Source organism: Heteronotia binoei, chromosome 4, assembly GCF_032191835.1.
Source record: "Heteronotia binoei isolate CCM8104 ecotype False Entrance Well chromosome 4, APGP_CSIRO_Hbin_v1, whole genome shotgun sequence".
Lineage (NCBI taxonomy): Eukaryota > Metazoa > Chordata > Lepidosauria > Squamata > Gekkonidae > Heteronotia > Heteronotia binoei.
In genome coordinates this window covers 129,572,685-129,595,824 of record NC_083226.1, presented here as the reverse complement: position 1 = coordinate 129,595,824, position 23,140 = coordinate 129,572,685, and positions in this window count along the sequence as shown.

The following is a 23,140-nucleotide window of genomic DNA, read 5'->3' as shown; positions in this document are numbered from 1 at the left end:
CCTTGGAGAAATAACTTCTTTGGAGGGTGGGCTCTGTGGCATTATATTCAGCCAACGTCTCTCCGCTCCCCAAACTCTGGCTTCCTTAGACTCCACCACAAAATTTCCAGGAATTTCCCACCAACCTGGAGCTGGCAACTGTAGTCAAGAGTGGGCCCAGTGTTTTCCCTCAATGGCCAAAATAGGCCTGGGAAGGACCTCCCCACCCCCGCTTTACTGAAAGAACCAAGCTTGGCTGTGTTTTACTGACAGAATCTAAGCAGGGTTGGCTCTGGATAGTACTGGGATGTGAGAGCACCAAGGAAGTCCAGGGTTGCTATGGAGAGGTGGGCAAAGATAAACCACCTTTGAATGTCTCTTGCCGTGAAAACCCTATGGGATCACCATAAGTCTGTTGTAAATTGACAGCATTTTCTACCCCCACCCCCACCCCCAGATCCGTACTAATTATTTGATCTTGTGATTGTGTTTATTGGGGTTACAGCAAGTTGATGTGAGATCATTGTTTTGCATTAATGCTCCCTTAATGCCAGATGTATTTGAAGACTCCAGATTTTTCTTATTATTAAGAGTCAGAAATGTGCAGTTGAAACTTTAAAAAAACATTTATAAACATTTAAATACATTTCCCATAATCCCTATAACTGAAGGAAATAATACCAAAGACCTGATTAGATATGAACCTGGTTTTGAATACAGACGTTCATAGTACGTCCTACCAGGGCGTCTTTTGTAGAAAAAGCACCAGCAGGAACTTATTTGCATATTAGGAACTGTGTTCCTGCTCAAAAAAAGCCCTGCATCCTACTCTGGTCAGTTCATTATTATAAAGCAAAGGACCTCTTCACTTCCCAAGTTTAAATTCAAAGATAGCCTTCCAAGATTAATGGGCAGAGTATTTTCAGCTCAGAGTATGTTACAAACACATGCTAAATGCAATTTTTTTGGATTTAGGTGGTGTCACCCTTACTAAAGTTCTAAGTAGACAGCACTTTAAACTCAGGTTTTTGTGATCTTTATTCTTCTATACTTTGTAAGCCAAAATGCCCTCAAAAGAGGTTGGAGAATTGACAGGTGGGCAACTTTGGCTCAAAAGGACCTAGACTCTATGTATACAGGATTCCGCTTCCAGAAACTATTGCTAAATTTACCAAGGACACAAATTAAGTAAAACAATTATGAATTTATTACAGAAAAATATAGAACACACATACAAGACAATAGATACATATAACATACATACAGACCTAATAAAAATAGAGAGAAATATATAGAGGTAACATAAGGATGGACAAACAGGGTGATAATTACCAATCGTAGCCTTCCAGGAAGGCTCCAATGGTGACAAACTAGGGCGATGGGGGAAGGGACCCTCAACGGATCAGGAATCAGGGATGTATCTAAATAGCAGGAATAGGGTACTGCTAGATGCACACCTGTGGGGAGCTGGGTCAGAGGTTATAAGGACTACCTTGAGCCCTTAGGGGATGGGAGGTGCAGGGGTGGATGACAGGTGGTGACCTCAGAAAAAGGGGAGGTTCCGCAATGACCATAAGGGCTGGACTTCTGCGGTGTCCAATGGCCAGTTTATTGGGGGCACCTGATTGGGTACCCATACCTGGCCAATGAGCATACCTGGCCCCGGTTACCTGATTGGGCCTTCAGGTAACAATGGGAAAAAGGGGGAGGCTCCATGGTGAGCATTAGGGAAAAGATTGAGTAAAATTATTGGGGTGGAAGGGATTAACAAGCTATCAAAACTTATCTAAGAGGTGACAATAGATGGCCAAATCTATACAAAGAAGCTTGGCTCTAGGTGAAGATGTTCTTCCTCTTCAGTATTTCCATACTGGCACCATCTTTTGTCTTGGGTTCCGTTGGACAAAAGCTTAGGCAGTCTGGCAGGATCTACGCCTAAGAAAAGCTTGATTGCCTTATGCATAGGTGACAGCTGTTGAGTACGTGAGCCTCCCGCTTCACTGTCATGGAGTCTGGCACTGCAGGAAGATAGTTGCTGATGATGTTAGTCTACCAACATGGATTTCATGGTCAAGGCTGGAAACCGTCTGCCCGGACAATTCCTCGCGGCGTAACTTCTTTTGCTGCAATGGCCAAGATGGTGCACGCACGGAGCGGCTGGAAACCCATCTGTCCTCCTGGTTAGCACTCTTCCAGAGATACTGAGTGCTGCTGCAACATTATGTCTGTTAGTACTCACATAAGTCCCTTACATTCTGGTAGACAAAACCCATGTTTTCCTGGCAGATGTGTGTAAGTTGAATCTCCAGGCAACCTGGCAACCAAACAGGCAACTATGATGTTCTGAAATTAGGGGTCTTTTTCTCACAACTTAAACCCCAGATTTTAATATATAATATACATTTTCATTATACAGTATGCCTGTTTCTACAAAACAGTAGGCATTCCCTTGGGAATTTTCAAGAGGACTTTCAAAACTTGGGTTTGAAGAGTTTCCATTTCTAAAGCATATGAATGTCCCTAGATTCTTGCCCTGTAACAAACTGGAGGGTAGAAAATTGCTTCTGGGATCTTGAGAATAATAAGAACCGGTTCCTCAATACCTCCAGAATTTGAGGCCTGTTTGAACAGACAGTTTGGTTTTCAGCCTGGTAACCTGAATGAGATCTTTCATCTTTCTAATTACCTTTCGATGAAAAAAAAAAAACATCCCAAAGGAACAAAGTGTTTGAATCCAGTTGATTTTATGATTATTAGGATTTTGGACATGAATAGAAAGTCTTTTAACAAATACCTCCTCAGTTTTAGCTGATCCCCAATTATACACATTTACAAAATTCCCCAAGAGAAAGCAAAGTGCCTTACCCCTGTGTGTGTGTGTGTGTGTGTACAAGAGAACAGTATTATGTCACTGAAGTTTTCACCTTCACTAAGAGTACACTTCATTAATGTAAAAACCAAATAAGCAGTGTACAAAAATGTTCCTTGTTTGACTCTCTGACACAGTTCAAACCTTTTGCATTATCACAGAAATCAGTACTCTAGTCCTAAATATCAATTTTTGATCTTTGGCTGGAGGCAAAAATTTTGCTGGTATCTTTTGTAAGGCAAAAGAGTTGTTGTGCCACTGGGTGGGAAGGAGAAGTCAATGAACTAGCAGTCAGTTTTCTTGGGCTTCCTTTCTCTGCAATAGGAAGACTGATTCACTGAAAGGATGCTGAGATTTTCACCCACCCAAATTGAGGAGATGCACATGGAACAAGGTGAGAGATATTAAGTCCATCATGGGAGAAGTTCACTCTCATCTAACAGCAGCCATGGAGGAAACTGCTTGATCCAGGTGTAAGGCAAAGGTTAACAGATTAAGATTTCTTTTCACAAATGGAATATGTAGCTAAAATGAGGTAATGTTCATGCTTTTCTAATATATTGTTTTGTTCTCTCTGCTTCTGTGACTATAGGTCCATTGAGAATTTGTCCCATGGCACATTTTGGTGCCTAGGATTTGAGGCTAAGCAGAAAATATTTTTGAAAAATATTGTATCTTATTTCTGAGGTCAGGTCAAGTCAAATGAAAATTAGCATTACTAGGGATAAATCTATTACTTTCTGAATGGCAAGCTATGTTGCCACCATCATAAAGATGACAATAAGGTAAGCTGATGTAAGCACAGTTTATTTGCATACTAACTTGTCCACTTTTACTAATCAGCGATTGTAAGGTGCTTTCATTCTGAGATATTTCAAATGATCATTATAATTTTTAAAAATCCTATAAAATTTGTGGAGATTTCTTGTTTTTATTGTGATGGGATCATTGTATTGTTGGCTTTAGCTCATTTGCTGATGTAATACATAATGATTACTATTTAATTTCTGGCAAATATACCCACCATCTCCTGGAAAGATTTCAGGCAAAGGTTTTAAAATGCTGGAATGTATGAAGCTAGTGCAGTGTAATACACCTTGCCATTTTTGGTTTAAAAATAAGTACTCTCCTGCATTAGGAACTCAACCACAGGAAAAGACTAAGAAAAACAAACCCACTTCTATGCCACTGTTGCATGAATTTTAATGACCAGTAAAATGGGAATGTTCTGCTCTTGCAGAGAGAATTCATTGGGTGAGGATTACCATCTCTGACCATTTCATCTCAGTTGGATAAATACAGCTGGACTATTTGTACCATTTGTTGCATACAGAATGAAGAAGGCTTTCTTCCATGTGCCTGAAATGAGGGAAGGAATTACAGTTCCTCAGAATTTCATCCCAGTTGGGGAAGGATGTTACAGGTATGAATGTGTTTTCCATTGAAATATGTAGAGGTGAATTAATGACGCCAAGCTCATTTAACAAACAAAACAAGCCAAATTTGAACCACTCCCATTGTCTATGTACATCCTGAGATACTTATTTTTCAATATTTATGCCTCACTTTTTTCTCCAGTGCAGACTTAAAACAACTTAAAATTAGGGTTGCCAATCCCCAGGTGGGACAGGAAATCAAAGGCACATAGCCCACCGTGAAAACCAGCTTCTATTATTAAATTATACAGTCAACATAAATTAACACACTGATATATAAATTTCACCCTCATAAATTACACCAAAGCAACCCTAACATTCAGTCCTTAGTACAAAAAGGAAGCATTGACACCAAGAGTCCTTTTTTCATTTTGTGGTAAAATTTTCAATTCATTCTATGGAATCCTGGTGTAGTACTCCAGATGATTAATGTTTGTCAAAAGACGCAGCCAATAATCCAAATTTCCAGGGACAAGGTCATACTGAACCCTTGTTTCACGTAAACTTCTTCAAACTGCAATAATCCTCTAAGCAATTTTCTTAAGTATTAGGCCAACATAGCCAGCTTGTTTCTAAGTGAACACCAGAAATGTGTTTTACGACAAAATGAAAAAAGGACTCTTGGTGTCAATGCTTCCTTTTTGTACTAAGGACTGAATGTTAGGGTTGCTTTGGTGTAATTTATGAGGGTGAAATTTATAAATGAGTGTGTTAATTTATGTTGACTTTGTATAATTTAATAATAGAAGCTGGTTTTCATGGTGGGCTATGTGCCTTTGATTTCCTGTCCTTTTGCCATGTTACTCTTTCTGTGTTATATAATCCCCAGGTGGGGGCAGGGGAATCCCCTGGTTTGGAGGCCCTCTCCCCAGTTGCTTCTGGGATCTTGAGAATAATATGAACCTATCAGAAAGCAGGGAATGGGGAGGGAAATGTCAGCTGGGCACTCCATTATAACCCACAGATTCCCATAGGGTATAATGGAGAATTGATCTGTGGGTAACTGGGGATTGGGGGCTTTTTTTTGAAGGAGAGGCACCATGTTTTCAGCATATCATCTGCTGCCTCTCTTCAAAGAAGCCCCCAAGTTTCAAAAAGTTTGAACCAGAGGGTCCAATTCTATAAGCCCCAGAAGAAGCTGCCCCTTACCTTCATTATTTCCAAATGGAGGGAAGGCATTTAAAAGGCTTGCAGTCCCTTTAAATGTGATTGCCAGAACTCCCTTTGGAGTTCAGTCATGTTTGTCACACCCTTGATCCTGGCTCCGTGTCCAGAGTCTCCTGGCTCCACCCCTCAAATCCCCAGATATTTCTTAATTTGGACCTGGCAACCCTACTTACAATATCATTCTTAAGAACATAAGAGAAGCCATGTTGGATCAGGCCAATGGCCCATCCAGTCCAAAAGTCTGTGTCACACAGTGGCCAAAAAAATTTATATACACACACACACACACACACACACACACACACACTAATAGCCACTGATGGACCACTGCTCCATATTTTTATCTAACCCCCTCTTGAAGCTGTCTATGCTTGTAGCCACCACCACCTCCTGTGGCAGTGAATTCCACATGTTAATCACCCGTTGGGTGAAGAAGTACTTCCTTTTATCCGTTTTAACCTGACTGCTCAGCAATTTCAGCAATTTGCTCAGCAAATTCTTGCCTGTGGCTCAGAGCAGCAGCAAAGGTCAAAGGAGGCCCATCTACTGGGCAAAGAGCAGCAGCTGCTCCAGAACAGGACAGGGCAACTTGCATGAAAAAAGTAGCAGTTTGATGGGCCCAGAAGAAGTGGAGGTGCACCACCTGCAAGACAGTTTCCTTCCCTCCAGGCAGCAGCTGAGTATAGCAGCAAGAGTAGTAGGTATGCCAGCTTTGGGTATTAGTTGGGAGCAGTGGGACACCAAATGCCTCTGCATAGACTTGTGCTAACCAAGCTAGAATGAGGCAAGCTGAGGAAGGGGTCCATAAGGTGGAAATTGGGCCTTTGAGGCCTTTGTAAACACAAATAGGCAGGATATACATTTTGTAAATAAAATAAATAAATAAGGCTCAGACTAGGCTTGCCAATCCCCAGGTCCCAGTGGGAGTTCTTCTGCTTTCCCAGGCTCCTTCCCGCCCCCAGTCAGCTGGCTGGTGGGGGGAAGTCCCACCTCCAGAGGACCATGTGCCTTTGCACCTCCGGAGGCTTCAGTCTCCGATTGAAAGGCTTTCTCTTGGGATGGTGTGTCTGTGTTGCTGTGACGAAGTTGGCAGCAACTTGTGAGTAGAGAGGCCAATCCCCTGCTTCAAACTCGCTAGAAACAGGGTGTGTGGGGGGGAGGGAAACATCTGCTGAGCACCTCATTATTCCCTATGTGGAGATCGATTCTCATAGGGTATAATGAGGAATTGATCTGGAGGTTTTGGGGGCTCTGGGGAAACTGTTTTCTGAGGTAGAGGCACCAAATTTTCAGTATAGTATCTAGTGCCTCTCCCCAAAGAACCCCCCAAGTTTCAAAATGATTGGACCAGGGGGTCCAATTCTATGAGCCCCAAAAGAAGGTGCCCCTATCCTTCATTATTTCCTATAGAAGGAAGACATTTAAAAAAGTGTGTTATCGCTTTAAATGTGATGGCCAGAACTCTCTTGGAGTTCAATTATGCTTGTCACACCCTTGTTCCTGGCTCCGCCCCAATGTCTCCTGGCTCCAGCCCCAAAGTCCCCAGATATTTCTTGAATTGGACTTGGCAATCCTAGCTCAGATGGACAGAGCTCCAGGGATAAAAAGAGAGTTATCAGATGAGACAGGGGAGGTGGGAGGACAACTGGCTAACAAAGGCTGAGAGGGTCAAAGAAGGGATAAAGAAGAACCTACAGGAGCAGCTGGGGTCTGGGCAAGAGATAGCCACCAGACCTGGGCAGGCCTGGTAAAACTGCCCCCATGCAGGGGCGCAACTTAGTCCTCTGAGGTTTTGAAGGAGCAAAAATGGCCAGCTGAAGGGAACTGCACTCATGAGGAATTTTGCATGGTTTTTGCCAGTTCCAATAAAGAGACACTTAAGGAGCACCATTGTGTCTGGTGAGTCTCAGCTGTCCATGGAAGTCAGTTATGATGTCCTGCTGCTCCCTATCTATCCTTACAACAACAACCCTGTGAGGTAGGATAGGCTGAGAGAGAGAGACTGACTAGCCACCAAGCAAGCTTCCATGTCAGAGTAGGGATCTGAACCTGATTCTTCCAGATTCTAGTCTAACCACCATCCTACATTGGTCCAACCTGATAGGATTTTGATGGCTATATAAATGATATTTAAAAGTTTGACAAACATAGAACTCCACTTGTGTAAGATGTTTTTGATGTACAATGGCATGGAATCTTCAACAGAAATGTTGCTGTTTCACAAGGCTCCAAGTAAGATTCCCACCTCTTCAGAGTGATGTTTCCACAGAGCTTCATTTTTGATACTGTAGCGTGGGCCATTTATCCATAGCATCTTTCAATACAATATGTGTGGGCTCCACTTAGAAAAGTTGTTATATTAAATACTGACTAGAAGTGATTTTCAGAAGCACTGCTGGAAACATTGGAGGTCAAGAGATTATTGCTTTCATAACTACAAACATTTCTAAGAGAGTACATCATTCTGTTATTGGCTGGCAACCATAGTTTATTGTATGTATCTTTAACTGTTTCTCTTCATTATCACAAATGTCTTATAGTCTTTTTCCTTCTTAGTTTGCCCAGTGTTTTTTAATTTTATTATTTATAAAATACCCTAAATGCCATGTGTCTTTAAAGGGTAAAGACATGCTTATCTCACAGTGTTAACATTTTAACACTCAACATAGGGGAGGAAGGCAGTACCTACCTTAGCTCAGCCGTGACATGGGATGGTGGCTCCTTGGAAAAGGAGGATTTGCCCATGTGCTTGTAAAGAACATGGTTTCTTGAAAAAAATCTCTCTCTCTCTCTCGCTTTCGGCTTGACTTCGCGAACGAAGATTTAAGAAGGGTGCAGTAGTCCACGTCTGCTGCAGGCTCGCTGGTGGCTGACAAGACCAATGCGGGACAGGCAGATCCGGCCACAGTGGCTACAGGGAAAAGTCTGATTTGGGGTTGGTGCTGTAGCAGCGCGATTCTTCCTCAATCTCCTTTTGTCCTCAAGACCAGCTATGCGTGCGTTCTCAAAGGAAGAGACAGCCTGGTGGATGGTGTGCCTCCATGCTTTGCGATCTGAGGCTAGGTCAGACCACTGGTGATGGTTGATGCGACAGGTGCCAAGGGATTTCTTCAAGGAGTCCTTGTACCTCTTCTTTGGTGCCCCTCTATTTTGATGGCCGGTGGAAAGTTCGCAATCTTGGGAAGGCGGTGGTTTTCCATCCCAAAAATATGCCCTGCCCAGTGCAGCTGCGTCTTCAACAGCAGTGCCTCGATGCTTGTAACCTCTGCCCTCTTGAGGACTTCAGTGTTGGTCACAAAGTCACTCCAGTGGATGTTGAGGATGGTGCGAAGGCAGCGCTGATGAAAGCGCTCAAGGAGTCGCAGGTGATGATGGTATAAAACCCACGATTCGGAGCCGTAGATGAGGGTTGTCTTCACAACCGCTTTGTAAACATTGATCTTTGTGCCTTTTTTCAGATGCTTGTTGCTCCACACTCTTTTGTGCAGTCGGCCAAATGCACGGTTTGCCTTTGCCAGCCTGTTGTCAATCTCCTTGTCGATCTTGGCATCTGAGGAGATGATGCACCCCAGGTAGCTGAACTGCTGGACTGTCTTCAGAACTGATTCACCCACAGTGATGCAGGGAGGGTGATAATCTTCCTGGGGTGCAGGCTGGTGGAGAACTTCTGCCTTCTTCAGACTAACTTCTAGGCCGAATAGCTTGGCAGCCTCTGCAAAGCAGGACGTCATATGCTGCAGAGCTGATACCGAGTGGGAGACGAGTGCAGCATCATCAGCCAACAGTAGCTCTTGGATAAGTTTTTCCATTGTCTTGGAGTGAGCCTTTAGTCGCCTCAGGTTGAACAGGCTGCCATCAGTGCGATAGCGGATGTAGACACCATCGTCATCATCTAGATCTACTGTGGCTCTTTGAAGCATCATGCTAAAGAAGATCGTAAAGAGAGTTGGCGCGAGAACGCAGCCTTGCTTTACACCTGTGCCTATTGGGAAGGGCTCCGAGAGGTCGTTGCAGTGTCTGACTTGGCCTCGCTGGTCTTCATGTAGCTGGATGATCATGCTGAGGAACCTTGGGGGACATCCTAAACGTTCCAAGATTTGCCACAGGCCTTTTCTGCTAACGGTATCGAAAGCTTTGGTAAGGTCGACAAAAGTCACATATAGACCCTTGTTCTGTTCCCTGCATTTCTCTTGGAGCTGCCTGAGAACAAATACCATGTCGGTGGTGCTCCTGTTAGCTCTGAAGCCGCACTGGCTCTCTGGGAGGAGTTCTTCTGCAATGGTGGGCACCAGTCTGTTCAGGAGTATTCTGGCAAGGATTTTGCCTGCGATGGAGAGCAGGGTTATCCCCCGGTAGTTGGAGCAGTCTGACTTTTCCCCTTTGTTCTTGTGTAGAGTGATGATGATTGCATCGCGAAAGTCCTGTGGTAGTTTGCCTTGTTCCCAGCAGGTGACAAGTACTTTGTGAAGTGTGCTATGTAGTACTGTGCCCCCATGCTTCCAGATCTCTGGTGGGATTCCATCAACTCCCGCTGCCTTGCCACTTTTCAGTTGCTTGATGGCTTTAACAGTCTCTTCTAGGGTGGGGATCTCATCCAACTCTGTTTTCACTGGTTGAAGTGGGGTGAGGTGGATTGCTGAATCTTGAACTATGCAGTTGGCACTGAAGAGAACCTGAAAATACTCCGACCACCGGTTCAGTATGGATGCCTTGTCTGTGAGGAGCACTTGGCCGTCTGCACTACGCAAGGGACTCTGAGCCTGATATGATGGACCATATACTGCCTTCAGGGCTTCGTAGAACCCTCTTAAATCACCAGTGTCTGCACACAGCTGGGTTCTCTCTGCAAGCTTGGTCCACCACTCGTTCTGAATGTCTCGAAGCTTGCGCTGGAGGTTGCTACATGCAGCGTGAAAGATTGCTTTTTTCCCAGGACAGGAGGGCTGAGCAAGATGTGCTTGGTAGGCAGATCTCTTTTTCTCTAGTAATTCTTGGATCTCTTGATTGTTCTCATCAAACTAGTCCTTGTTCTTCCTTGTGGAGAACCCGAGGACTTCTTCAGAGATCAACAGGATGGTAGTTTTTAGGTGTTCCCAGAGTGCTTCTGGAGAAGGGTCTGTGGGGCAACTGGAGTCCTCAATTCTTGACTGGAGTTTTGCCTGGAAGACAGCTTTAACTTCGGCTGACTGAAGGCTGCCAACCTGAAGCTTCCTCCGAGGGATACCTCCTCTCCTGGGTGTGGGTTTAAAGTGAAGACGGAGATTGCAGCGTACAAGACGATGATCTGTATGACATTCCGCACTGGGCATTACTCGGGTGTGTAAGACATCTCGAAGGTCTCTCTGGCGCACCAGAATGTAGTCGATAAGGTGCCAGTGCTTGGACCGTGGGTGCATCCAGGTTGTCTTCAGGCTGTTCTTCTGCTGAAAGATAGTGTTGGTGATACAATACCCTGAACCGCCTACATGCAGGATCGGGACTGCGGCTTCCAGTGGCATCTTCCACCTGCTGTTTCGCCCCTTGCCCATTGCTGCAGGACTTGGTGTGTTGTGGGTTGTGGATGTGGATATGCCCTTCAAGCCTGCGCTGAGGAATTTTTAGGTGAAGCACAGTGTGCACGGTACTGGCTCCACCCTTTCACCTTGGGGTCATCTGCCATGGCCCAGTAAGCCGTCAGCGAGTCCTCCAGGTGGTAGGTGTTACATTAACGAGCTCTATCTGCCCGGGTTTGATGTTAGAGTTTTCCTTCTCTTGGCTGGCGAGGTTGGTGAGCCCAGCCTGCCCATCCGGTTATACCGCCGGACATTCGGTCGCACCATGACGTGGCAAACTCTGTGAGAAACGGGGGGTACCAGTGGGAAGGTGTTGCCATGGATGCAGTAATGCAGGAGAGGCCATTGCAGTGACCATCTGCCAGGCATAGCCGGACAGTGACCACGCGGCGTTCACTACACCGGGAAAGGAGAGGCTATGTATTGTGCATACACTTTCCTTGGGGGGGCAGGATACCCAAGAGGGAGCCCACCCCTCCCCCCCTTGAAAAAAATACATTTGTGTAAAAATCTTTTGTTCAGGCTGAGAGAGGGCTGTATATTTTTTCCCAGAGAGAATCAGAGACAAAAAGTTTGTATGATCTCAGGGTTGCCAGGCTAGGCTTGCCTACCCCCATGTCCCAGCGGGGGATCCCTCAGTTTTGCAGACTCTTCCCCCTGCCCCAACATTCACTATGTGCCTTCAAATCTGTGCAGGCTTAAAAGGAGCTTGCAAACTGCCTGTGTTTTGGATTCTGTGTGTGCCTTTAAATCTGAGCAAGAGGAAAACTGAATGGGTGGGGCAAGGAAGCAAAGCCATGTGGGTCTTCCCAGTGAGTTTGTGAAGCTTGTGAGAAAGGAAGAGTGCAGTCCTTCTGTTTGTTTGGAGGAAAAGTCCACCCCCTAAGCTGCTCTGCTTTTGTTTTTCTGTTAGTTTGAAGAAGGTTGACCTTGGTGTACATCTGGCAGAGAAAGGAGTATTCATCACACCTTGAGCTTTCAAAGAATAAATACAAAGACCTTGATTTGTAGTTGGGAACAGAGGCAAAATAACATGCAGTAGGTTTCATTTTCTCTCCCCCTTGTAAATCACAAGCTTAGTAACTTAAAATGATAGTTACATCACCTCTCTGGATTCTGATTGGCCTAACAGATCTGAGGCCCATCAGAACCATTGTTCACAAATCTAGTTAACTTTTGCCTTTCAGGAGCTCAGAGACTACTTGGTATGTGTGATGTAAGTAGTTTCTCAGCTGAGCCTGCTTGGTATCCATCTTGAATAGCTGTTCCTGTGTGGGCTAAGCCCCACCCCATATCTGAAGATCAGAGTCTTTGTTGTTGAATCTGATAGCTTTTGGATTACAACTGGTAACTTGGAATTTTGTTTACTGTATTAACTAAACTGGATGAGCATAGAATTTGTTATTTTTATTCCTTCACAGTGTTGTTCTTCTTTTTGAAAAATATTTTTGCACCTTTGTTTGCCTTGTCTTCCTAACCAGGGAGTCCTCATTCCAGGCTTGGGGTGAACATGCCTTGATGGTGTCATGTAGGTGTCCTGGGAAGGAATTCCAGACACAGCATAAGGCTTAAGAGGAAGCTCACTTTCTGAGAGAGATGAAGATCTTTAAATGGCTGAAGGTAATGCAGGTAAAAGAACAGTGGAAACAGTCAGGTTTTTGGGGGGATATAAGAACAAAGATGGGTGGTTTAAAGATCAGAATGAAGAGCTGATGACGGATAAGAGACTGGGCAATCTTCTATCACATGCATAAATCTGTAAACCTCTATTATGTCACTCTCCATTTGAAATTTCTTCAAGCTAAAGAGCCCTAACCTCTAACCTTTCTTCATAGGAAAGGGTTTTCATCTCGTTAATCAGAAATTAATGATATGGAATGATTTAATGCAAAAAGCAAGCCCCCCCTCAATTTTTAGATGATCACTGTTATGTATTGAATTAAGGCAGACACCCATTGCTAACCAGGATCCTGATGCCTATGTTCTAATTGGCCAGTTTCTTGGAACCAGCCAATCAGGATGTGTGACATTTCCCCAAGAAGTGCAAATGAAGGATTCTGGAGAGCAGAACAGGATTGGTGGGTGCCTGCCTACTGGGAGAGGTTTAGCCTGCTCAAACTGTATATAGTTCCTCATTGTTGCCTGTTCTTGTGACTGTTTCTTCTTAATAAAGAGCTCTGTTGAGATAAGGGCTGGTTGAACATACTTTGCAACAATCACCCTGATGGAATCTCTGTATTTTTAAGACCACATCTGAAATCAAATGAATAATTGACATCTGTGATCCTGACAAAGAAAACTTTAACGCCACCCACTGTCTTCAATTAATAATCTTATTCCTAGGGAGCATTTTTAAAATCAGGAGTTGCTTAAGAATATATCCAGAAAAACCAATATCTCTAGTTCTACTTTTTTTGCTTGTTTGCTGTTGTGTTTTGCTTATTTAAATAGTTTTAAATGTATTTACATTTTGTAGGCCAGTAGGTCCCCATTGGGAAGAAAAGCAGGATAAGAGGTATCCTAAATAAATAATAAATTCTGTCAAACATTTTGTACTTCAGTCATATTAACCAGCAGCTCAGATTAGCATATAAGTTATCTCTCTGATGCAAGATCACTGCAACTTCCTTTATACCAGGATGGAACCGAATTCCAGCCTACATGGTCATATAACAGTAATTTGGTCCTTCTCTGTGCAGCATTGCTCACTCCCCATTCCCAGAGTTCACACTCATTCTTGAACTTCTGAATATTATATACCTCTAATAAAGAAAAGGAAATTTTATTTGGATGTACATCCAAACTTGGGAGTATTTGTTATTCTGTGAGGGTAAAAGACTATCCAAGCAAGAAGCCATTTTACATATCCAGTCCTTGAATTATTACAGAGCTATTGTCTGAACAATTTAGTCTTTAATACCAGCCTGGCACAGCAGCATTCTTTGCATGGATGTGGATTAAAAACAACAACTCTATTCTGAAATCCCTATTAACTGTGTGCTCCTTTTAATTTTCATGTGTGTTTTGTTGTCTTGTTATCTGCACTGCACTAAAACAAATGGCTCATTTTGACAGAATCTATTGCAACGGCTTGACATCAATCCCCTTTTCTCACCATCTTTGCTTCAAACTGCAATCTTTCGGTTATTAAACCTGCCTTCGTATTTCATAATTGTAGTTATGAATCATGGTGCTTGCCTTCTGTATCCAACCATCCATATCAAAACAGCACATACAGGACAGAAAGATAGCAATGTGTGACAGCTTGATTGGAGCATTTACTTTGACCACATTTCTTTTTTAAACTGCTAATGCATAATCTGCCATATACATAGAAACTTTCCCCTCACAGAAAAAGACAGCTACAGCAAGTGAAGGAACTCTGTTATTAGGTATAATCCTGGACCACAGATAAGAGCAGAGGAGATCCCAAGGTATAAGGACAAATCCTGTTTTTTTTTAATTATCAACTCAATAACAATAACATAACCCTTTCAAGTCATTACGTTTTACCATGTGTATGGACGAAAGTACTGCATATGATCTTCCTGTTAAGCACAGTTGCCATTTTACCTGAAAGGAAAACACACATATTTTCAGCCTTGGTACAGGCGTACCAGAACCCTGATCTTCCAGGCTTGTGATTCCTGTGTTCTGAAGATGGAAACAAAAGGTCTTGCTCCTTTTATCAGTATTTCCCTGATAATCTCATCAGGTTCTTTGCAGACTTTTAGCAGGCAATTGTTGACTATAGTCTGGATATAGACAGTGTGGAATCTGCACTAGAGATCAATTTGAATCATAAATGGTTGCCATTTATTTGGTTGGGTGCAATTTGTCCTATTGTTGCATTTGCAAACAAGGCCTTTTTAATTGTTGTTATGAGATCATAAATTATGACACAGACTCTTTGCAGGACATTTTTATGATTCTCACTGGCATTTTTTTTTAACCCACGGTGTTTTGTGGGTTCACCTTATAGTTTGCCCCTGATAGTTCCCATTGACTGGGTCCTCAACCTGTCTTCCTGGCTGTACACTGTCTAATTGAAAGATAATATATTTACCATGGAGATCTAACATCAAGTTAATTCAGGCTATCGTATTCCCCATTACTATGTATGGGTATGAAAACTGGACAATGAAGAAAACTGACAGGAAGAAAGTAAATTCCTTTGAACTATGGTGTTGGAGGAGAGTTTTATGGATACCATGGACTGCCAAAAAGACAAATAAGTGGGTTGTAGATCAAATTAAGCCTGAATTCTCCCTAGCAGCTGAAATGAGCACACTGATTCTGTTGTATTTTGGTCAAATCAGGAGAAGGCAAGACTTCCTGAAAAAAGACAATAGTGCACTGCTACAGAAAATTGCAGGCAGCAGGAAAAGAGAAAAATCCAACATGAAATGGATTGACTTAGTAAAGGAAATTCACAAGACCTAGGGTAGCTAGCACCCCTGGTGGAGGCCAGGCTCCCCTGCTTTCAGGTCCCACCTCCCTATGGCAAATCAGCTGGTGGGGAGGGGGGGGGATTTACCTGGAGACAGAGGAAGGTCCAGGCAAAATAGCTATGGCAAGTTCTGATATTTGGGCAGAAACGTCATGGTAGAAGCCACTTTATCATAGAGTTTGTGCTCAAATACTGGAGTGTTGCTTTTTGATGAAGTCACTTCCTGTTCATGCTGGAATTGGCATCTCCATTTTGCCTGGGCCTTCCTCTTTCTCCTGGTAAGTCCTCCCCCCTGCATCCCCCACTGCTGGCAACCCTAGCAAGACCTGAGCAATGAAGTTATTGATAGGACTTTTTGGAGGTCATTGATTTATAAGGTTGCCATAAGTTGGAAGCAACTTGATGTTCTTCACACACACACAATTGTTTCTTCTTACCATGAGGTCTCACAGCTGTGCTTGTCATTCATTTATTTTCACACTAGGAAAGTAGCAACCCCACCATGCAATGAAGCTCTGCCTTCCTTACAAGGATACTGGTTGTCAGCCCATCACTACAATCTTCAAACCATTTCCTATTCAGATGGAGTTGTAGTTCTTAGCGATTATTTGAAGATTAATTAAAAGTAAATCTTGTCATATAATAAAAAATTCTTGTGATTCTGTCCTTTAAACGGGTCCAGTAGGTTTTGTGTGGGAAAAAAAACTGGATTTACCTTGCTTAATATAAATTAACTGGTATTGACAAATTCAGTGGAACATTCAGCACAACTGATATGTTCATGTCATGGCCTAATTGCACAAATTCATCCATGGATGGATTTTTTTCACATGATTTATCACACTCACTCTCTTAGAACTTTTCTAGTTTATTTCTTCAAACTCTGTCTCACCACATATTAAATGTGAGGTTGATGGACTCTGTTTTTGTTTGAGGCAAAGCAAAAGTAGAGAAAGACAAAGGCCATCTTATGGCAACAAAGACTTATTTTCTTCTTCCTCAAACTGATGAGAAACTTAGACCAGAAGTTTTTGAAGGGGCCAAAGAATATCATGTGATCTCTGGTGGCTTAGGCTTCATTGGCAGGGGGCTATAGGCCCTCCTTCAGTCCACTTTTTAAGTCAAAAATGGCACAGGCTGAATAAATGCCTGCTATTATTCAGTTCAGGAGCCCTGTGGTGCAGAGTGGTAAGCTGCAGTACTGCAGTCCAAGCTCTGCTCACAACCTGAGTTTGATCCTGGTAGAAGACGGGTTCAGGTAGCTGACTCAGGGTTGACTCAGCCTTTGGGTAGGGATGGTGGCTCAGTGATAGAGCATCTGCTTGGTAAACTGAAGGTCCCAGGTTCAATCCCCGGCATCTCCAACTAAAAAGGGTCCAGGCAAGTAGGCTTGAAAAACCTCAGCTTGAGACTCTGGAAAGCCACTGCCAATCTGAGTAGACAATACTGACTTTGATGGACCGAGGGTCTGATTCAATATAAGGCAACTTCAGATGTTCATATGTTCCATCCTTTCAAGGTTGGTAAAATGAGTACCCAGCTTGCTGGGGGTGAAATGTAGATAACTGGGGAAGGCAATGGCAAACCACTCCATAAGAAGTCTGCTATGAAAACGTTGTGATGCAACATCACCCCAGAGTTGGAAATGACTGGTGCTTGCACAGGGGACTATGTTTACCTTTTTATTGTTCAGTTCATGACCCACTGCAGAATCAAGTCTCTTTGTCCTTGGAAGGCTCCAGAAGCACCTGCCCTAATTTGTTTTCTATCAGAATGCACGAGCCAGAAAACAAAACAAAACAAAATGTACTACACTTACTATGCCATACCTCTTAGATATTAGGTTACGTATTAGCTAGGTATGACCCCTGTTAAGAATTACTTGCTAAGCATGGGAATCAAGGCAGTCAGTGACGAGTGTGGACATATTTTTTTCTTCTTCTCAATGTTTATACTATCATCCCAATCAATTTAGGATACTTGATTGACTCTCACTGAAATACAAAACAGCACCAAGCTAGATGCAATCCTAAACTGAAACTATCAGCTTTTCAGAACCATTAACTATACATTCATGTCATAGAACTATAAGTAAACATTGATGTTGACATCTGAATATAGCAACCCGATGCTACTCTGATGAACTTGATAATAGCTTGGTATTTTTCCCCAGATCCCCAATCCTGACTTTTCAGCATTCCTAAAGCACTAAACTTTCTTCTTTATTTCTTTATTTACTTTATTTAGTTGTTTTTCTATTTCACCTTACCCTGCTAAATGGGCTCAGGGTGGAGTAAAAGAACAAACAATTCAAAATCAATAAAATAACAGTAAAACAAGTAAAACTATTTCACTTTACCCTGTTAAATGGGCTCAGGGTGGAGTAAAAGAACAAACAATTCAAAATCAATAAAATAACAGTAAAACAATTAAAACCACTCAATTTCAGAGCAGAAGACAGAATTAGTCAAATTACCTATGAACTCTTCACCCAAATCATGACCCATTCTGGCTAGTCTTTTCATCATTACTCATTTTATTGATCACTGGCCAACACTATTTTTTCCAAAATAAACTGTGTTCCCATCTATAAAGCATGGGCGCGGGAGGGGGGGGAGAGGAATAAACAGCTGATCCAAATTGAAATCTCTACCACTTAGTCTTGCCAATCCCCATATCCCAGTGGGGGATCCCCCGGTTTTGTAGGCTCCTTCCTGCCTCCAGTCATCAGGCCAGTGGGAGGGAAGCCCCACCCCCACAGCCACCATGTGCCTTTCTTAGAAGAGTTGGGAAGGGCTTGCTTTTTGAAAGATGTGTGTGCCTCTCCAGAGCCAGGCTGAATGGGGGCAGGGTGAGCCTGCAGAACAATGCGGCTGTTGTGAGAAAGGGAAGGGAAGCAGTCCAGTCCCTCTGTTTGTTTTACAGCCCCTTCAAAAGTCATTTGCACAGTAATAGAGTGAACCTCTGGTTTCCCAATGTTAGTCTGAAGAACTTGGTTGAGTATACAGCATTCAACAACTCTCATGATGAATAAATTGCCCCAGTGAGACCACAAAGTGTGTGCTTCCAAACTTTATTTTGGCTGCTCTGTGTGTGTGAAAGAGAGAGAGAAAGAAAGAGAGAGAAAGTGCAGCCAGCTGTTGGGGGATGAGGAAATGAAGACTGTGTTCAGGGGAACTGCAAAGCTGTATATTTATTTATTTTAGGGAATGGGAAAGTCTCCTGACTCCATCCCCAAAGCCCCCAGGTATTTTTTGAGTTAGACCTGGCAACCCTACTACCTAGGGCTGCCAGTCTCCAGGTAGGGCCTGGAGATATCCTGCATTTACAATGATCTCCAGCTTGTAGAGAACAGCTCTCCTAGAGAAAATGGCTGCTCTGAAGGGTGGATTCTATGGCATTGTACAATGCTGAGGCCCCTCCCCTCCCCTAACCCCACCCTCTCCCAGATCCACCCCCAAAGCCTCGAGGTATTTTCCAACACAGACCTGGCAACCCTATGGAAAGTGCATTGAAACTGGATTGAAAGTGCATTATTTGGTGTGTGTGTTCACAGCACAGAATTATATATTCACAGTAGTGAAGATCCTATAAAATATATACTACAGATTACAACTGAATGTAAGAGGATGCCAGCATAAGCAATGAATGAAGTCAAGGAAACCACAAAATAAAAGAAAATTTCCTTTAAAAAATGAAGTCTTGTCCAAACAAAGTGAAGAAGAAGGATCACAGATTCAGTAGTAAGATTGCCTCTCTGGTATGAAATTATGCACACCCTCAGATCCTCTCAGAAATCCCTTTTGATTATACTCAGGGGTTGTTTTGTAGAAAAATAGGTGGTGGAGCTCATCCAGGGATTGTTATGTAACTTCACCTACTATTCAATGGACAGGGTGGGAAGGAGGAGGTGGAACTCTTAGAAAGGTTTAGGAGCTGTGCTCCTGTGAGCTCCCGCTGAATCTGAGGCCTGATTATACTATTCCTAAGCCTGTTAGATGCTATGGCTCAAATGTGATCTTTTTCATCCAAAACTCCAGAACTCTGGAACAGCCTCTTAGTTAGGGGGGCTCCTACACTGGCTTGGTTTTGGAAGCATTGTATACCCTTTCTGTCCTGTGTTAGCACTGTTTTAGAAACTGTCTAAAAAAAGCAGGCATAATGGAAAGGGACGGAAACCGAAGTGAGCAGTATCCTAATATCTTGTAAAGATATGGCCACATTTTGACTACTGTGTACAGTTCTGGTTATATTTAAAAAAAAAGCTGTTTTAGTGCTGGAAAAATTGCAGACAAATGATCAATGGAATGCAGTACTTACCCTTTGAGAAAAAGCTAATGCATTTTGGGCTTTTAAGTTTAGATAAAAGGTGAGAACAACTTTGAAAATCTTGCATGGGGTGGAGAAAGAATAGCAGAACTCTGGAGTACCCAATGAAGTTGATGGGTAATAAATGCAGAAAAGACAAAAGAAAGTACTTCACTCTGAGTCATTAACATATGTATTTAACAGCTATAAGGTATACTGATGACCACTGATTTAGTTGACTTTGAAAAGAGATTTGACTAATTCACAAAGGAGAGATACAGCAACATCAGTTAATCAATATCACTAAATAGAATGATGATGCTTGGAGGCAGTAGTCTTCCAATACCGGTACTGAGGGCTATCAATAACTAGAGGTTTTAGCTTCCATGTGCTACTTATAGGCTTTCTGGAGCATCAAGTTGACTCAGAATGAAATAGGAGATCATTACTGTTCTTACATTAAGTATCTAAATATGAACTGTTCAAAACCTGTTGATCCTCTTGGACTCTCTGTGGCTTTCAATACCATTGAACATGCTGTCATTCTGGACAAGATTTCAAGGTTAGGACTGTGGTGGTTTTGGAAGATAGATGTCTATTGCTTGGCATCTTGGTCTATGGGGTTCTTCAAGACTATGCTTGTTTCCTGTGCTTTTTAACATCTACATGGAATCACTGAGGGAGGTAGTCTGGAGATATGGGGTGCTTATCACAATTCTGTGGATGATAGTCAGCTGTATCTCATACTTCCAGCAGATCTCAGGGAGGTTGTGGAAACTATGAACAGATGCCTGGAGGCAGGTTTGGAATGAATGATTGTAAATAAACAGAAACTTAATCCTGACAAAACAAAATAGAGTTGCTATTGGTGGGTGGAAGTATTGACCCCAGAACTGATCTGTCTTCTATTCTGGATGGCATTTTGCTCACCTTAAAGGATCACATTATTTAACATCTATATGTGCCCCCTTGCTCAGATTGTCAGGAGGTATGGGCTGGGATGTCACCAATATGCAGATAACACCTAGCTCTATCTACTGATGGCTGGCCATTCCAACTGTACCCCAGGAGATCTTCGAGCTGTAGCATCTTGGCTCAGGCTGAGTCGGTTGAAGCTGAATCTAATGAAGACGGAGATCCTCTATCTGAGCCGGGATGGCCTGGGAAGGGAGATTTCTTTGCTGGCTCTTGATGTCATGCCTGCCCCTGCTGACTCGGAGCAGGTGCCTGCTTCAGACCCAGCCCCTGCTGTGCAGATGCCTTTACCAACATCGGACGTAAATCCCGAAGGAGCAAGCCAGCAGCAGGGGCCACCTGGAACCGATCAGGCTACACCAAGCACTAGCTCATCCCCTCCTGAATCACCACCACCTGGAGACCGGCTACGCGAGAGGAGACGGCTGGAGTTCAGGAACAGGCGTAGAGAGGCACGCAGGCGTGCTAGGAGGGATCTGAGCCCAGAATACTAACAAGCTAATTAGCCAGCACAGTATATCTGGAATCCTGGCCTCAGTACAAACTGTGCTGGCAACAAATGATCACCCTCGGACGTGACCGCGCCCTGCACCCTCTTGCCTGCTGAGCAAACCTGTCTGTTCCCGACCCGGCTTGACTTTTGGACTGGACACTGGACCCTGCTCTGACTCTGCGACTTGGCTAAGTACTTTGGATATATTCGGCTTGCTTTCCCCGGTTATTGACCCTTTGCATTCCTGACACCGTGCTTTGCTACTCCCTTCGGCTGGACTGATTTATGGTAAAGACCAATTAGGACTGTTAAGATAACGCTTGAGCTCCCTTTGCAAGCACTACAGACGGCAGCCCGCGTCCTGGCCGATTGCCAGGGCAACAGAAGCTGCCCGTCGCTGCCTGCAGGTCTGGGTCATGACACTTGACAGGGTGCCACTGATACCGGCCCCTAAGGTCAAGAGCTTGGGAGTGCTCTTGGAGTCCTCTCTAACAATGGAGGCCCAGGTAGCAGCCACTACAAAATCCGCCTTTTTTCACCTTCAGCGGGTACGGCAGCTGACCCCTTTTCTGGAGCACAACGACTTAGCTATGGTGATCCATGCTATGGTCACCTTGAGAATAGATCACTGTAATGCTCTCTACATGGGGCTACCCTTGACTGACTCAGAGACTACAGCTAGTGCAGAACACTGCAAACTCGACTGTTAATGGGGCTCCCTAGATGGAAGCACATTCAGCCAGTGCTGAAAGATCTGCACTGGCTACCTATTGTGTTCCGAGTCTGCTTCAAGGTGTTGGTCTTGACCTTTAAAGCCCTTTATGGTCGGGGGCCTGTCTATGGGACCGCCTTTCTCCGCATGTTCCCCAGAGATCACTGTGTTCAGGGACACAAAATCTACTGTCCATCCTTGGACCAAAGGAAGCCAGACTGTGCTAGGTCTTTCTCAATGGCAGCACCGGAAATGTGGAATGCCGTCCGGAGGCCATCAGGGCCCTGCGGGAACTTTCGCAATTCTGCAGTGCCTGCAAAACCAAACTATTCCGACAGGCCTTCAACATCTGACTGGGAGGGAACTGCCACCTCACACCATTGCGGATCGCGAACAGAAACAGAAAAAAAAGAGCCTGCCATATTAAAGTTGCATAGCACCATATAGTGTTTTAAATTGTATTTATTGGTTTTAAACTGTTTTATTGAACTGATTGTTAGCCGCCCTGAGTCCTCTTGCGGAAAGGGTGGGATAGAAATTCAAATAAATAAATAAATAAATAAATGTTCATGGCCTGGGAGAGCTGATGGACCTGGGAATCTTGTTGGATAAGCAGATGTCAGTGGTAGGCAGAGATGCATTTTACCAGCTTTAGCTTTTTCTGGTCAAAAAAGATCTTTCCACTGTGGTACATAGCTCAGTAATAATTTTCTCTACCTTCAGGAATCTCAAAGCACTTCACAATCATCTTCCCTTCCTCTCCCCATGATGGGTACAGTGTGAAGCAGGTGGAGCTGAGAGAGTTCTGTGACTGGCCCAAGATCACCTAACAGTCTTCATGTGGAGGAGCGGGGCACATATGCTAAAATTGGAATTACTGCCATATCCTGTATGAGGAACTGCCCTTGAAAAGTATTCAGAAGCTACAGTTGGTACAGAACATTGCAGCCAGAATGCTGACTGAAATGACTCATAGGGCCAACATCACACCTACATTTACTGCCAGTTAGCTTCCAGGCCCCAATAAGAACATAAGAGAAGCCATGTTGGATCAGGCCAACGGCCCATCAAGTCCAACACTCTGTGTCACACAGTGGCAAAAAATGTTATATACACACATACACTGTGGCTAATAGCCACTGATGGACCTCTGCTCCATATTTTTATCTAAACCCCTCTTGAAGGTGGCTATACTTGTG